A 17,219-nucleotide genomic window follows, 5' to 3' on the forward strand; every position below is an offset into this window, starting at 1 on the left:
AATTAAAGTTGTAATTAAGGGAGATAAACAGATATTTGAAGAATTCAATGTACTTGAGTAGGTTGCTGTAGTAAGAAGGGGCAAAAGTCAGCTTCAGAGCTCTAACGGTCTTAGAACAGAAACACTTTTTCCTCATTCATAATTGTGGCTACGGTGGGAACTGTGAGGAGCAAGAGACTGTTTTATCCCTCCATTCTTTCCTCTCCTGTGATCCCTGCTTCCAAGACCCAGAACTCAGGCCAGTACTGTGAAAAGACTTTAGAGATACTCTGTGGAATGTTAAAGAGGCATTTTGCGGTAGCCTGACATGGGTTCATAGCTGTGTTATATCACATTGCTTCTATAGCAAAACAGGCTCAGAATTTAAGACAAAAAAAGTGTAAGAAGGAGCATTTAGAGCTTCTCTCTCTCTTTTTTTTTTTTTTTTTTTTTTTGCCCCAGGGACCACCTGCAATTGACATTCTTTTAGCATACAGTCATTTAATTTACTTGGGAAACACTTGGGTATAATAAGTCAAGGTAAGCTTATATATCAGATTCCAAATACAGATTTTTTCTTTTTCCTTCCATCTCTTGCTCCTCTTCCACCAAATGAAGTAGAAGTAAGCATTCTTCTTGAATTAGAACTCTTAGATGTTGATGAGTTGGGAATAGTTCTACATCACTGAGTCCTGCCTTGGTCCTTGTCTGTACATCTGAGTTGGGAGGGAAGCTTGCCTACTGCCCGCTTGATCTTCCCTTTTTACTGGTTGTTTATTCCTGGGACCAGAACAGTTTAAAAACTGGGTATTCTAGGCAGTCCCTTGCCCACTGGCATGGTCAAACTTCTGTTTGCTTTCAGCATTTTGAATATCCTTTGAGTTCTGTCAAGTAGGAATTATTTTACCTGGAGACTTTAAGGCATGAAGGGAAGGAAATAGGCAATTTAGTTTTTCTCCCTATTTTGTATATAGAAACTTTTAAAAAAAAAATCTTAGATTGTATGTCATTTTTAAGTTGTATCCCTTCCGGACTTCTGGATAGCATAGGAAACATTTGATACCAAACTACCTATGCTGGCTGCTCACTTTGCTCTCCAAGTGCAGCATTAATGACTATGCACCAAGGGGGTACAGGGACAAGAGCATCAGAACGGAATTCAGGAAGCAGACCTTCTAACCATTATTCACTGTATGGCTGGAATCAACTTCTTGGCTCAGCCTCGGTTTCCTTGCCTGTAAGTTAGGTATAATTGTCCATGGCAAGTTAAAAAGCTGAGGAGAGGATTAAGTAATGTGGATTTCAGAGCACTTTGTCAACTGAAAACTGATATAAAATGCAGGAAATCATTATCATCATTTACACTGAGATCAACTCTCAAAATGTCAAAAGGAATAGAAACCATCAGAAAATGAGAATGAAAAGTCCCACCAGAGAAGGAGATTTTTCAGATTGATCACTTAGTTCTGCTGTGTGCTAGGCATCAACATATATTACCTTCTGTAGGTTATGTCAGTAAGTGGTGTGAAGGGATTTTTGCCTCCTCCCTAGGGTTTTTTTGTCCCTTAGACCCATCTCCTGGAAATGAGATTTTTCTACCTGTTGGGTGCTGTGCTACAATACATACCTGTTTTTGTAACAACAACAACAAAGCTATCTATGGTTTGTATCTTGCAGTTTTTAATTTCCTAACTTCTGACACCTTTGGAAACTAAGACAGCCTATAGTATATCTGAGTAACAAGCACGGTGTGCTACGGCCCACCGCTTTATTTCTCAGTGGGCCCTAAAGTAGCTTAGATGGTGGCACGGCTCATGCGGTGCAATTCCCAGGGGTCACCACCATCTAAAGGACACCCGGGAGACACGTGGGATACGACGCCCATGGCTGAATGGGGTGGTGGCCCTGTCTGAAGGCCGTTTTAGGAGCGTGAGCGCCAGTAGCCTGTTACATGAGAAGATTAAGGCTTAGAGAGAAATGACTTGCCTGTTATTTAGTCGAAGTTTGTATCAATGGTAAATCATGGTGTTTGGTATCTGGTATGTAACTACTCTATCATTCTACTTCGGATTTATTTTCAAAGTAAGCATTGCGTACGCTCTTTCCCATAGAGCTTACAATTTTTTTGGAAATTACTCATTTTTCTTTTTGCCTTAATTTTAGTGTTTTCCATTTTTAAAGCATGTAACAATAGATTATATTCAAGTTCCTTGAGGTCACACATTGTCATCTTCCCCTTTGACATCAAACACCTAGTAGAGGCCGTGCCTCAAAAACCCTCAGAAATGAATAAAGACTTAATTCTGTACTAGTAGATTTTTAATAATTCCTACATGTAAAAATTTAAACACTAAGCCACCTGGAGACTCCTTTAAACATGTTCAGCTCTGACCTAGCTGGCAAAGAACAGCATGCCAAGATAATCTTCACCAGCACAGCCATGTGCTGCTGATGGACGTGACCACGAGGGAGATGAGGTCATTCAGGGCCTGGACCAAAGATCCTGTGATAGGTGGCTGCTCAGGCTCTGGGGTCAGTGGGGCCCAGGAAGAGCATACTGGGGATGCTCTCAGCAGTCACGTCCTCCAAAGACTGACCAGCAACTTTGAAAATCAAACCCCAGTCTTCGACAGAAATTGGAACCCCCAGAGTGGGCTCACTAGAGGTTACTGTCCAAAGCATCTGTCTGTAATAACACTCGGTCTGCCCCCGACTTAGCCGAAGAGATGGAGTCGGAAGGGAACGCAGCAACACCCCACCCAAAACAAGGCTGTTCCCAAGGGAAATTGTCCCCAGTCGTCTGAATTCCCCCAGTCATCTGAGCCACCTGGAGTGGTGGGCATCTGATTGATGCAGTCATTTCTTCTCCTTCCCTCCGACTTCACCCATAGATGTGGGGTTTGCATGGCTAGGCTCCCAGACGACCTTGTTAACAGTCTCAATCTCAGAAAGATTACACAAAATAATCTCAGTGCCGTGTTACTGAATATGCATCACCAGAGGATAAACGAACGTGAACTTAGATTCAGACAGACCTGAATTCAAACCCACCCACCCCCGCTTCCTGCAGGTATGACACCCTCAGAGGCAAATTGCTTAATTTCTCTCTGCTTTAGTTTCTTAACGTGAATAATGGGGCCTTGGAGCTCAGCTTCACAGGGTTGAGGATTACATGAGAACACGTTTATAAAGTACCCAGTGCAGGGCCATGCATGGAGTTGACGCAACAAAAATGTTCCATCTCTTTTTTTTCCTTCTTCTTCTACTTTAATGTCCTGAGAAATGAGCTTAGCTCTCTCGTAGTGTTCAGCTCCGTGATGTTGCCGCAACTGAAAAAATAGGAAGTCAAAATTGTCAGCCTGTTTTTATTATCTTCTATTAAGGATTCCGGTGAGGTGGACATCCCCAAATGCGTCCCTGTTTCCTGCAATTTCACTGACTCTCTCTGAGCTTTATCCTCCAGACACGCATTTTCAGCTCGGCACAGATTGAGAAGGAAGTGCCAGAGCTCCAATGTGTGTGTATTAAATGGGATGATTAACATTTCACATCGGCCTACATGGAAATGAAAACTGAATGACTTTTCCCTGAGCCAAGATTTCCCCATGCTGTGGTGTCACCTCTCCCAAGAGGACCCTAAAGGCCAGGTATATTTGGTCTTCAAATACGCTAATAAGCAGTCAGTTTCTTTGCCGTCAGGAAAAGTCAGGACTGCTGAAAATGGGCCCTCCGGTCTGTAGGTCGGCCAAGAGGCAGAGCCACCCAGGGACATGGCCAGAGGAGCAGCCCCAGGCCACCCTAATCGCTCAAATGTCTTTCCATGGAACTTTACCTTAACCTCAGGCCAGTGAGAAGCTGTCTGGGGGTAAAACGCTCCGTACTTCCCAGTGCACTTTCCCACGAATGGGTGACGTCATTAGAGTTGAAGGAAACACACAAAAGCAAAAATTTATAAGGACAGAGCAAAATGAAGGAAGGCCAGACACAGATTTCACAAGATTTGCACCATAAATGGCCCAAGAATGGCCTATTCTCCTAAACTTAAAAAACACTGGGGAGTAGACGGTATGCAGCAGGCCCAGAAGCATTTTGTACAAACCCAGGAAAGCTCCATTCAATTTTTTTTTTTTTGCATCCTTTATTCTCTCTGCTCAAGAGAAGAGTTTATACTCAGTCCTTTTTAAGTTTCATGGTTGGCGATTGCAATCCTGTTTTTCTCAAAGGGCAGCACTGCATGGGCGCCTGGCAGTGAGCACAGGGCTGGGCGGGGACTGGGATGAGAACAACGATGTTCCTTACCAGGATGGGGACCAGGGAGCAGGGCTACTCGGCGTGTGCCATGCCTCATCCGAAACTCGGCAGTTGGAGAATTGGTGCCCCAATCCCCCGCCAGCCACCTTCACTCAGTCCTGCAAAAGTCATCTCAGAAGAGAAGGGGAGCTGCAAATATGCCACCCTGGTCTTCTTACGATCTCTAGGTCAGCCCAAGCAAGGACACTTGGCAGAAGCTTGCTCTATAGGGGTGTGTGTGCGTGTGTGTTTCGTGTTTGGAGGGTTGGTACTGTGGACCTGTGTTGTGAACGTAAACGTCCTCTTCTCCCTCTCAAGGAGGACACCAAAGGGAGTGAGCATTGAGTGCAGGGGAAGTGTGTTAATCCTTTTTCTTCCGTGAGGATTAACAGAAGTGTGGGTCTCCGATGAGTGACAAGTAAATGATACACAGGGAATGACTTTAGTCTCTCCCATTGCACATGTGAATTTCTGGTCATGAAAATGAGAACCTCAAGGGCCACTGTTGGGGTTTTTTTTCTTTCAAATTCAGGCCTCAGCCTGCATTTTAAAGCAACTTTATTGAGACATAATTTAGATACCATAACCTTCACCCACTTGAAGTGTAAAATTCAGTGATTTTTGGGGGTTTGGGTTTTTTTTTTTTTTTTGGTAAATTTACTGTATTGTGCAGCCATTACCCTGATTCAGATCTACAGTGTCCCATCACCCCAGTAAGCTCCCTCGTGCCCACACACAGGTAATCCCCATCCCCACCTCCAGCCCCAGACACCCGCTAATGCACTTTCTGACTCAACAGAGTTGTCTTTGCTCAGTATTTAACAAGGACCAATTTTTATTGGTGAAAACGCCACAGATTTTCTGCATGATATTAATTTACTTTAGTTTATACATAATGTTAGTGATCTACCATGGATTCTGTGAGATTGTAACATTTTATTTTATTCATCACAAAATTTCCGCAGACATTTGCAAGCTGCAAGCGTGAGATACTTTGGTCCTCTTTGGTGCGTGTGTGGATTTGTGCACCTTTTGAAACAATCCCCCTCCCCTCCCACCAGCAGGAGCCTTGGCTCATACGGTAGGAATTGCTAGGAGAGAATATCACACAGTGATATTTAGAATTAGCCTTATGAATCTTGGGGTCACATCCCCATGTTTAATGATATAAAAATAAGTAAAAATAACTAAATGACCTTCAGTCGGTTGATCACAACATGGTGCTAAGGAGGCAACTTTGAGCTGCTTATTCTCATCCGTGGCCTTCGGTGTCACCTTGTTGGCCCCTCAGATCAATTCAAATCCGTGGAAATGGTCAGGAGTAGAGACCAAGCCTTTTAGAACAGAGACAGGTGCATGATCTCCCTGCACAAAGAATGACACGTTGTCACTAAACTTAAAAAAACTGGGCTATTGAAAAAAAAAAAAAGTAACTGAATTGCCATGCCATGGGTACCTCATGAGCAACAAAACTGAATTTAAGGCCCTTTGGTATTTTTAGAAGAGAAGGCTAAGGCAATTTAAAAGGCAAGTCGTACAACGTGACTGGGAAAGAATTTCAGTATCTGTAGGGGGTAGCGCGTGTTACAGCCACGAAGTCACAGCGCTGGGCATGGATGCTTGACGCCCGCTGGAGCGCCACTGCGGTGGCTCAGCACCCGGTCCTTGCCTCCCGCCTTGTCCCAGGAAGGAAACGTAAGCTGTGTATTACTGGTTGTCCTCCAGTTTCTTCCAGAAAGGGATTTAAATCCATAAGATGCTTTATATGGTTCAGCCACATGATCTAGAAATGCCTAATCTGTTGGTGACCATATGTGATAACCTTTGTTCAGCTCAGCACCTATAAATCCAGTCTTTTGTGCACAAGGAGAAAATGGCTTATTTTAGCTCTGTTACTTACAATCAGGGAATTATGTATTGTTCCTCCTCTCCGACTCCCCCGCCCTCTGAAGCCCAGGGGGCTTTTTGGCATGGTCCTCCATAAATCTCAAGCTATTATTAGGTTAGCCCTGTAAAAACTCTGGGTTGAGATAACAAGCAGGACTGGCTGTAGTTCTTAACTAAAATAATCCCCACCGGGGTCTGCAAATGGGCCCAGCAGAGGACTAATGATCCCTGCTCATTCCTGAGTTAGTTGCAAAACAAAACCACAAATGTGCACGAGGATTGGGGGAAATGTCCTTTTCTGAAAGATTCCACAAATGGTGATACTTCAGATGGTTGAAATACGGCAAACCAACACACCCCTAAATTAACCCCCTTGTCAAAAAGGCTGGCAGTTCAGGCTGCTCAGAGGAGGGTGGCATCAGCCCAAGGCTTCTGCTATGCAGAGTGATTTTGGTCCTGAGAGTAAGAGTGAAGCCCAGTCTTCTCCAGCTTCTACACTTGAGCTGAGTATACGGTGGGATATTAGCGACAAGTAGTAATCAAAATAAAAAACTATGTTCTGACAGGTGATGCCAGCGGCTACCTAAGTATCCTGAACTGAGTCCCTGAGGCAGTGCAGCACTCTTGATCATCAAACGTTCCAGTGGTCTTCCCTCTCCACCATTCACTAGACATGAAAAGATATTCGCACCCGCTTTTAAAAATTAAAAGGCAGCAAGATGATACAGTGGCAAGGCATAGGCTTCAGGGCCATTCTGCATTCGTTTGCATTCATTTCTTCTACAAATGTTTAGTGGGCACCTACTAAGTGTTTGGCCCTGTTCTACACGGTGGAGTCAGAGGGATAAAAAAGGCAGCTGCTGTTGACTCCCTTGAAGCCAGATACTTAACAAAAATATAACATTCAGATCGTGGTGAGGATGAATATTGTGAAGAAAAAAAAAACAGGATCACGGAATCGAGAGAGAGTGTGTATATGCAGGTGGGACTTTAGTAGGGTGCTGTGGCCCCCTGTACCACTAACGGGTGATGAATCACCTGATCACCTAAACCTCTGACTCTCCCCGTGCGGACTTACCAGGCAGTTCTAGTCCGAGAAACTAGGAGAAGTGTTTTTTCCTTGGACTCCCCACTTCATACAGTGCCTCTGAATGATCTGGTGTTTCCCTTCTCTCTCTGGCAGCTTGTACTCTGTCTGTTCTTACCAGACGGTACCTCGGTGCCCTGGGTGTCTCTCCCTAATGCCCTTTGTCCTCCCAATCTAAAGATTCTGGGTTAGTCACAACGTTGGAATATCCAACCACTGATCCACACCAAAGCATCACTGATTCATGATGCTGTCACGAGGGCAGAGCATTTACATTTAGCACGAAAGAGTGACTACATTTGCACAGTATCATGGTTTAAAAAGTACATTTGTCTAATTATTTCTTTGATATCCACAGCAGGTCTGGTACAGTTTGGCAATCTGGATGTGTTAGGTTCAGAGCATGGGGTAATATCTGGCAAGAACAGGATGTGATCAAGGATCCTAGACGTGAGCTTACAGCAGGAAGGCCTGGGCACCAGGCGTCAGAGAATGCGGATTCTAATCCCACCTCCTGCACTCACGTTCCACCCACCCTTCAGAGCTTTAGTTTCCTCCCCTGAAAAACTGGCGCTGATGGTCCTGTTCCCAGCCACCCCGACACCTCAGAACTGTCAGGAAGAGCAAAGAGTGTAACACCAGTGGCAGTGCTCTAGAAACTGTAAGATGCTGTAAAAGTAAGAGCTGATTATCAAAGATATTTATCAAATACTAAGAGCTGTCCTAGGTGCCTGGGAGAGAGCCAAGGAAAAACTTGACATTAGAGCTCAGCCTCATCACGTAGTCTCAGCAGCTTGGATGCAGCCCTACCCCTTACTCTCTGATCTTCGCATTAGAAACTATATCTCTAGTAACGTCCAAATGATGGGCATGCCATCCCTTCCCAGGCATCTCAAGGCACGAGTCTCTTATCAAGCTTGTAAAAAGTAGTTGTAAGGTCGAGTGAATATGCAAAGCAGTTCTGCGAGTCAAAGTCAATAAAATATACTGTTGGTAAATAAGTTGCTGTAACACAAAATACAAAATTAAGAGAGGATTTTGGTCTTGCTCTGTAGACCTGCCTTGCTGGACAGGCATGGCTGGCAGGAAACCAAGACACACACATTTCTTCCCCTCACAGCCAGCCCTGGGAAAACTTCTACGGTGCGTTTGTTTGTTTTCTTAGGATTCTTGTTCCGCTTTATGGCCTCTCCTTCCTGACTCTGGACTCTAGGAAATATTTTCTTCATCTCTTCCACCCCCTCCTCACCCTTTGAAATGCACCTACTTGGTGTGTAGCATGTATGTATGATGCCTTCCACCTAAGGACCTGACTACCATCCCCTGACAACTGGAAGGACCAGAAAAGGCTGAAAATCAACCCTCTCTTCCCAGACAGGCCCTATTATTTAAATGAGACTATGTTTTAATGTATATTTAGGAGCCTTTTAATAACATAAATAATACATTCTTCATAAATATAATAGGAAATATTAATAAGTAAAAAAGGAACCATACAATCCCAACATCCATTTGCAATCTTCTATCTGTCTTTCATATTTTATTTGTATATTTATTTTAGTATGTTACGTTTATTTTTCTTTGTCATTTTAGAGTTTCCAAACAAAGAGGTGCTCAAGTATCTGAAATTTGCTTTCTGCACACAGGGAAATTATTTTATCCTCCATACTGTGCCCTTCTTTTTTTCTGTTTATTTTTTTAATTTTTATTTTATTTTTTAAATTAAAGTACAGTGAGTTACAATGTGTCAATTTCTGGTGTACAGCACAATGTGCCAGTCATGCATATACATTCATTTTCATATTTTTCATTAAAGGTTATTACAAGATACTGAACATAGTTCCCTGTGCTATATAAAAGAAACTTTTTAAACCTATTTAAATATATAGTAGCTAACATTCATAAATCTCAAACTCCGAATTTATCCCTTCCCACCCTCTTTCCCTGGTACCCATAAGATTGTTTACTCTGAATCTGTTCCTATTTTGTAGATGAGTTCATAGTGTCCTTTTTTTTTCTTTTTTTTTTTTTTTAAGATTCCACATATGAGTGATATTATATGGTATTTTTCTTTCTCTTTCTGGCTTATTTCACTTAGAATGACGATACCTAGGTCCATCCATGTTGCTACAAATGGCATTATGTTACTCTTTATGACTGAATAGTATTCCATTGTATAAATATACCACATCTTCTTTATCCAGTCATCTGTCGATGGACATTGTCTTGGCTATTGTATATAGTGCTGCTATGAACATTGGGATGCATGTATCTTTTCAAATTAGAGTTCCCTATGGATATATACCCAGAAGTAGGATTGCGGGATCATATGGTAGGTCTATTTTTAATGTTTTGAGGAATCTCTATACTGTTTTCCATAATGACTGCACCTAACTGCATTTCTACCAACAGTGTAGGAAGGTTCCCTTTTCTCCACACCCTCTTCAGCATTTATTGTTCATAGACTTTTGAATGATGGCCATTCTGACTGGTGTGAGGTGATAACCTCATAGTAGTTTCAATTTGCATTTCTCTAATAATTAGTGATACTGAGCATTTTTTTCATGTGCCTATTGGCCATCTGTATGTCTTCACTGGAGAATTGCTTGTTTAGGGCTTCTGCCCATTTTTGGATTGGGTTGTTTGGTTTTTTGTTCATAAGCTGTATGAGCTATTTATATATTCTGGAAAGTAAGTCTTTGTCAGTCTCATTATTTGCAAATATTTTCTCCCATTCCATTGTCATTTTGTTTTGCTTATGGTTTCCTTTGCTGTGAAAAAGCTTATAAGTTTAATTAGGTCTCATTTGTTTATTTTTGCTCTTATTTCTATTGCTGAGGTAGACTGCCCTAGGAGAAAATTGCTAAGATTTGTATCAGAGAATGTTTTCCTTATGTTTTCTTCTAGGAGATTTATTGTGTCTTGTCTTATATTTAAGTCTTTAAGCCATTTTGAGTTTGTTTTTGTGTATGGAGTGAAGCTGTGTTCTAACTTCACTGATTTACATGCTGCTATCCAGCTTTCCCAACACCACTTGCTGAAGAGACTGTCTTTTCTCCATTGTATATTCTTGCCTCCTTTGTCAAAGATTAATTGACCATAGGTCTGTGGGTTTATTCCTGGGCTCTCTATTCTGTGCCATTGGTCCATATGTCTGTTTTTGTACCAATGCCATGCAGTTTTGATTACAGTAGCTCTGCAGTATTGTCTGAAGTCTGGGTGGGTTATTCCTCCAGCTTCATTCTTTTTCTTCAATATTGCTTTAGCAATTCTGGGTCTTTTGTGAGTCCATATAAATTTTAGGATTGTTTGGTCTAGTTCTGTGAAAAATGCCCTGGATAATTTGATAGGGATTATATTAAATCTGTAGATTGCCTTGGGCAGTATGGCCATTTTAATGATACTGATTCTTCCAATCCAAAAGCATGGGATACCTTTCCATTTCTTTAAGTCATCTTTAATTTCCTTAATTAAATTTTTGTAGTTCTCCATGTATAAGTCTTTCACCTCCTTGGTCAGATTTATTCCTGAGTATATTGTTTTGGATGTGATTTTAAAGGGGATTGTTTCTTTACTTCCTTTTCCTGCCAATTCATTGTTAGTGTAAAGAAATGCAACTGATATTTGTATGTTAACCTTGTATCCTGCTACCTTACCAAATTCTTTTATTAGCTCTAGTAATTCTTGTGTGGAGCTTTTAGGATTTTCTGTATATAATACCATGTCATCTGCATATAGTGACAATTTTACCTCTTCTCTTCCAATTTGGATCCCTTTTATCTCTTTTTATTGTCTGATGCTATGCCTTGGACATCTGAGACTGTGTTGAATAGAGGTGGTGAGAGTGGGCATCCTTGTCTTATTCCAGATTTTAAGTTTTTCACCGTTGAATATTATGCTGGCTGTGGGTTTGTCATAAATAGCTTTTATTATGTTGAGATATGTTCCCTCTATACCCACTTTGGTAAGAAGTTTTATCATAAATGGGTGTTGAACTTTATCAAATGCTTTTTCTGCCATCTGTTGAGATGATCATGTGTTTTTGTCCTTTCTTTTGTGGATGTGGTGTGTCACATTGATTGATTTGCATATGTTGAACCATCCTTGTGTCCCTGGGATGAATCCTACTGGTCATGGTGTATGATCCTTTTTATGTGCTGTTGCATTCTGTTTGCTAATATTTTCTTGAGGATTATCAGTATCAGTGATATTGGCCTGTAATTTTTTCTGGTAGTGTCTTTGTCTGGTTTTGGTATCAGGGTGATGGTGGCTTCATAGAATGAGTTTGGAAGTACTCCCTCCTTTTCAGTTTTTCGGAAGAGTTTGAGAAGGACCAGCATGAGTTAGTTCTTCTTTGTGTGTTCAGTAAAATTCCCCAGTGAAGCCATCTGGTCCTGGACTTTTGTTTGCAGGGAGGTTTTTTATTGCTAATTCTATTTCATTTCTAGGATCGGTCTGTTCAAGTGGTCTGTTTTTCTTAATTCAGTCTTGGTGGACTGTATGTTTCCAGAAACCTGTCCATTTCTTCTAGGTTGTCCAATTTGTTTCCTTATAGTCATTCATAGTATTCTCTTAAAGGTTTGTATTTTTTTTTTAATATTTCTGTGGTATTGGTTGTACTTTCTCCATTTTCCTTTCTTATTTTGTTTGTGTCCTTTCTTTTCTTCTTAGCCTGGCCAGAGGTTTGTCAATTTTGTTTACTATTTCAAAAAAACCAGCTCTTGGTTTGATTGATTGTTTTTCTATTATTTTGTATCTCTAGCTTATTTATCTCTTCCCTGACCTTTATTATTTCCTTCCTTCTGCTGACTTTAGGTTTTGTTTGTGTTTCTTTAATTCTTTTAGGTTATAGGTTAGGTTTTTTACTTGAGATCATTCTTCGTTTTTGGCCTGTGTCGCTATGAACGTCCTTTATAGGACTGCTTTTGCTGCATCCCATAGATTTTGTGTGGTTGTGTTTTCATTGTCATTTGTCTCAGTGTTTTTAATTTCTTCTCTTTCATCATTGACCCATTGGTTTTTTAGTAGCATGTGGTTTAATCTCCATGCTGTCGTTTTATTCTCATTTGTTTTTCTGTGGTTAATTTCTAGTTCCATGCCATTGTGGTCAGAAAAGATGCTTGAAATAATTTCTGTCCTCTTAAATTTGTTGAGGCTTCTTTTGTGCCTGAGTACATAATCTATCCTAGATAATGTTCCATGCACACTTGAAAAGAATGTATATTCTGTTTTGGGGGGCTATATTGTCCTAAAAATATCAATCAAGTCTAACTGTTACTGTGTCATTTAGTTTCTCCATTGCCTTACTGATTTTCTGCCTGGAAGATCTGCATATATGTTAATGAGTGTAATATCCTCATCTTGTATTGCTCCTTTAATCATTATATAATGTCCTTTATCTTTCTTTATGGCCTTTGTTTTAAAGTCTATTTTGTCTGAAATTAGCATTGCTACTCCTGCTTTCTTGTCATTTCTATTTGCATGAAATATCTTTTTCCATCCTCTCACTTTCAGTCTGTGTGTGTCCTGGCTCCCTAAAGTGGGTTTCTTGTATGCAGCATAATGTAGATTCTTGCTTTATTATCCAAGCTGCCACTCTATGTCTTTTGATTGGAGCATGTTAGTCCATTGACATTTATGGTAATTATTGATAGATGTGTGTTTATTGTCATTTTGAACTTAGTTTTACAGTTGATTTGGTATTTCCTCTTTGTTCTTTTTTCTTTTTGTGGTTTGACAGTTTTCTTCTGCATTATCTTGGTTTCTTTCTGGGTTTTGTGACTATTGTATGCTTTGGACTTGTGGTTACCCTGTTTTTCAAGTGTATTAACCCATTAGTATATCTGTTTGCTTTAAATTGATAGTCATAAACTCACATACATCCTAAAATGAATGAAAAAAAGAAAAAAAATTGTATTTTTTTGCTCCCTTCTCCCATCTTTAATGATTTTGATGTTCTCTTTCACATCTACATGTTTATTCTGTTCCAACTCGTTATAGTTAGCGCCTTTCCAATTATGGTGTTCTCCTTTCTATAGCATCCTGCTTCTTTACTATTTAGAGTAAGCCTTTCACTATTTCTTTTAGCATTGGTTTAGTATTGCTGAATTCTTTGAGTTTTTGCTTGTCCCTCTGTGAAATTCTTTCTTTCTCCTTCTATTCTAAAGGATAGCCTTGCTGGATAAAGTATCCTAGGTTGCAGCTTTTTCTCATTCAGAACTTTGAATTTATCTTGCCACTCCCTTCTGGCCTGTAGTTATTGTGCAGAGAAATTAGCTGAAAGCCTTATGGGGGTTGCCTTGTAACTAAATCTTTGTTTTTCTCTTGATGCCTTTAGAATCATTTCTTTATCTTTAACCTTGGCCATCATAATTCTAATATGTCTTGGTGGAGGTCTGTTTGGTTCTTCTTGTTGGGGACCCTCTTTTCTTCCTGTACTTGGATATCTGATTGCTTCTTTAGGTTTGGGAATTTTCAGTCATGATTTCTTCAAATACCTTTTCAGTCTCCTTTGTTCATTCTTCTTCTGGGACCCCTATTATGCATACTATTGGCACACTTTATATTATCCCATGTATCCCTTATATTGTTTTCATTGGTTTCTACTTGCTTTTCTGTCTGCTGTTCTGATTGGGTGACTTCTGTTAACCTGTATTCTAAGTCATATATTTGTTCCTCTACATTGTCTGGTCTGCTTTTAACTGCCTTTAGCTCAGCTCTTATCTCAGCCATTGAGTTTTCTATTTTTTTTTTTTTCAGTTTTCATGAGTACTTTATATTTTGAGAAATTATGTATATGCTCATAATTTATATTAACATTTACAACTTGTTTTATCATTTATTTTTTTCCATTTCTCTGTTTTTGTGGCTGTGATTAACATTTAATAAAAAGCACAGTTGTTAATTTTAAAGTCTGATTAGTCTGACAACTGTATACACCCAGTAACCACAACCTTAATTAAGATATACAGCATTTCTGCAACAACAGTGGTCCCTTCTCTTTTTTCTCAGTTACTGCCTTGCACCTAGAGAAAAATCACTGTCTGGCTTTCATTATCATATATTAATCTTGTCTGTTTTCAAATTTTGTATAAATGGAATTATATAATATGTACTCTTTGTATCTAGCTTCTTTAATTCTGCATGTTTTTGAGATTCATCTGTTATTGTGTATGTCAATAGTTGATCTTATTACTAAGTAGCAATTAATTTCTATGATAACTAATGATTTTGCCCATCTTTTTATGCATTTATTGACATTCATTTATTTTCTGTGTTTCTATTCATTGACATTCATTTATTTTCTGTTATTGACATTCATTTATTTTCTATGTTTTCTATGTTCTATGACATTCATTTATTTTCTATGTTTTCTATGTTGAAGTATTAATACAAAAATATTCCCCATTTCTTTATTGGTCTGAGTGGCTTCTTATTGAATTGTCAGCATTCTTTATATGTTTTCGATATAAGTTCTATATCAGATATGTGTTTTGGAAATACTTTCATAGTCTGTGGCTTATCTTTTCTCAAGAATTGTTTAAAACAGGCTTAAAACAACAAAGATGAATTATTTCTCAATTCTGTGGTTTAGAAATCCTGGTGATTTTCCTGCTTGTCTTGCCTAGGATCACTTAAATGGCTTAACTGGAAATGGAAGACCCAAAATAACCTACTCACTTGTCTAGAAGTGGGTGCTGTCTATCATTGTGCATGCCACAAGGAGGCCGCTCGTCTTCTAGTAAACTAGTTTGAACATCTGCACAAATTGGAGGCCTTAAGATTCCAAGAGAGTGAAAGCAGAAGGTGTGATGCTTCTTAAGTCCTAGTATCAGAAGAAATGTCACATTAGTTGTGTGGCATTCCATATTTAGTCCCTTTATTATTCTTTATTCACTCCTGATATTTCAGGTTTCCTTCTGGTGTCATTTCCCTTTTGCCTGAAGAACTTCCTTTGGCAATTTTTAAGATCAGGTCTACTGGCAACAAAAATCTCTTCATTTTCATTCATCTGAGAATGTCTTGATTTCACCTTTATTCTGGAAGGACAGCTTTGTTGGATGTAGAAATCTGGAATAATAGTTTTTTCTTTTCACTGCTTTAAAAACGTGACACTTCCTTCTAGGTTCCATTGTTTCAATTGAAATATCTACTGTTCTTCCTTATAAGTAGTTCATCTTTTCTCTTTTACTACTTTTGAGAGTTTTCCTTTATCTTTAGTTCTCAGAAGTTTGTTTCTGTTGTGTCTTGGTATGAATTTCTGTTTGGGGTTCACTTAGCTTTTTGTATTTACAAATTTATATCTTTTGCCAATGTGGGATGTTTTTAGCCATTATTTCTTTGAAAACTATTCCATGACCACATTTTTCTCTTCTCCTTTGGGACTCTGCTGATACAAATGTTAGATGTTTTATTATTTTCCTACAGGTCCCTGTGAATCTGTTAACTTCTTTTCAGTCTATTTTCTCTCTTTTGTTCAGATTGGGTTATTTTTACTGTTCTGTCTTCAAGTTCTGATATTTGCCCTGTGAGAGTAATTCTGAATGCTGCTCATTGGCCTCTCTAGTGACTTTTATATTGGTTAATGTATTTTTCACTTCTCTAATTTCTATTTGGTTTTTTATATCCTCCATTTCTTTGCTTAGATTTCCTATGATAGATTAGAAAATCACTATTTGTATTAATTGATTCAGGAAAGATCATCAGGAGATGCTAAAATTAATGGATAATGCCTGAAGAAACAGGGTTTATACATAGTCTCAAAGTTTTGCCCCATAAAATGGTTATTACTTATTAATTGATAAATTAGAAATATCAGTTAATTTTAAAGTGGAGCAACTTGGCTTACATCATTTTAGTCAAATGATAAAAGTTAACATAATCATTAATAATAAATGAATATCATGGGTGTTTTTTATGTTACACTGAAAAGACCACAGGTTCACTTCTCTAGCTAGTATTCTGGCCAGAAGTGCATATGCTTAATCTAATCATACAAAAATAGAAAATGAACCTAAATCGAGCGAAATTATATGAGATAGCTGACCAGAACTCTGAAAATGTTAAGATCATAAGAGATAATGAAGTATTGAGGAATGGTTCCAAATTAAAGGTAACTAAGACACATGACAAGTAGATCAATATATGATCCTGAATTAGATCCTGGACTAGAAATGAAAGGGAGAAAAGAGGAGTTCTTTTTTGTTTTATGTGCTGGGCTTATTTGTTTTGTTTTTGGTATAAAGAACATTGTTGGGACAACGGGAAATTTTGAGTGGGTCTGTGGATTAGATGGTGGTGTTGTATGAATACTAATAATGTCTTGATTTTAATGGCTATGTTGTAATAGTCGAGTGTTTTAGTCTACTAGGACTGTTACAACAAAATATTACAGACTGGGTGCCTTGAGCAACAGGAATTTATTTTCTCATAGTTCTAGAGGTCAGAAGTCCAAGATTAAGTTGCCAGCCAGGTTGATTTCTGGTAAGACTTCTCTTCCTGTTTTGTAGGTATCCACCTTCTTATAGTGTCCTGAACAAGGCCTTTCCTTAATGAGCATGGACACTCTTGTTATCTCTTCCTCCTCTTGTAAAGGAATCAGTCCTATTGGACTGGGGTCCCACCTGTTTGACCTCATTTAATCTTAATCACCTTCTTAAATGGCTGTGTTATCAAATGCAGTCGCACTGTGGATTCGGGATTCAACACACAGATTTGAGGGAAACCATTAAATCCATTAAAAGTGTCCTTGGTTTTAGGAAATACATACTAAAATATGAGTAATGAGACAGCATGTTTGCTATATAGTTTAGGAAAAAACTGGAGAGAATATTAAAATAAAAAGTGATAGAATGATAACAATTGGAGAACCCAGGTGAATCGTATATACTTCTTTGTACAACACTTGCAACTTTACTGGAAGGTTTAAATTACTTAAAAGTAAAAAAGTAAGGGAAAATGACACCTATATTTCTCT

The 17,219-nt window shown here is 39.0% G+C and overlaps 1 protein-coding gene and 1 long non-coding RNA gene across 15 annotated transcripts in view; one reads left to right on the plus strand and one right to left on the minus strand.

The window, feature by feature from the left end:
* The window catches only part of SLC8A1 (solute carrier family 8 member A1), a 394,428-nt gene that overhangs the window by 353,062 nt on the left and 24,147 nt on the right, over positions 1-17,219 (plus strand). The gene's annotated exons all lie outside the window — the stretch shown is intronic.
* Positions 4,136-17,219, minus strand: part of LOC135323073 (uncharacterized) — a 32,229-nt gene continuing 19,145 nt past the window's right edge. Inside the window, exon 3 of the long non-coding RNA XR_010384214.1 lies at positions 4,136-5,634. This is a non-coding gene — a long non-coding RNA (uncharacterized LOC135323073). The remainder of the gene's footprint in view (positions 5,635-17,219) is intronic.

Source organism: Camelus dromedarius, chromosome 15, assembly GCF_036321535.1.
Source record: "Camelus dromedarius isolate mCamDro1 chromosome 15, mCamDro1.pat, whole genome shotgun sequence".
NCBI classification, from domain to species: Eukaryota; Metazoa; Chordata; class Mammalia; order Artiodactyla; family Camelidae; genus Camelus; species Camelus dromedarius.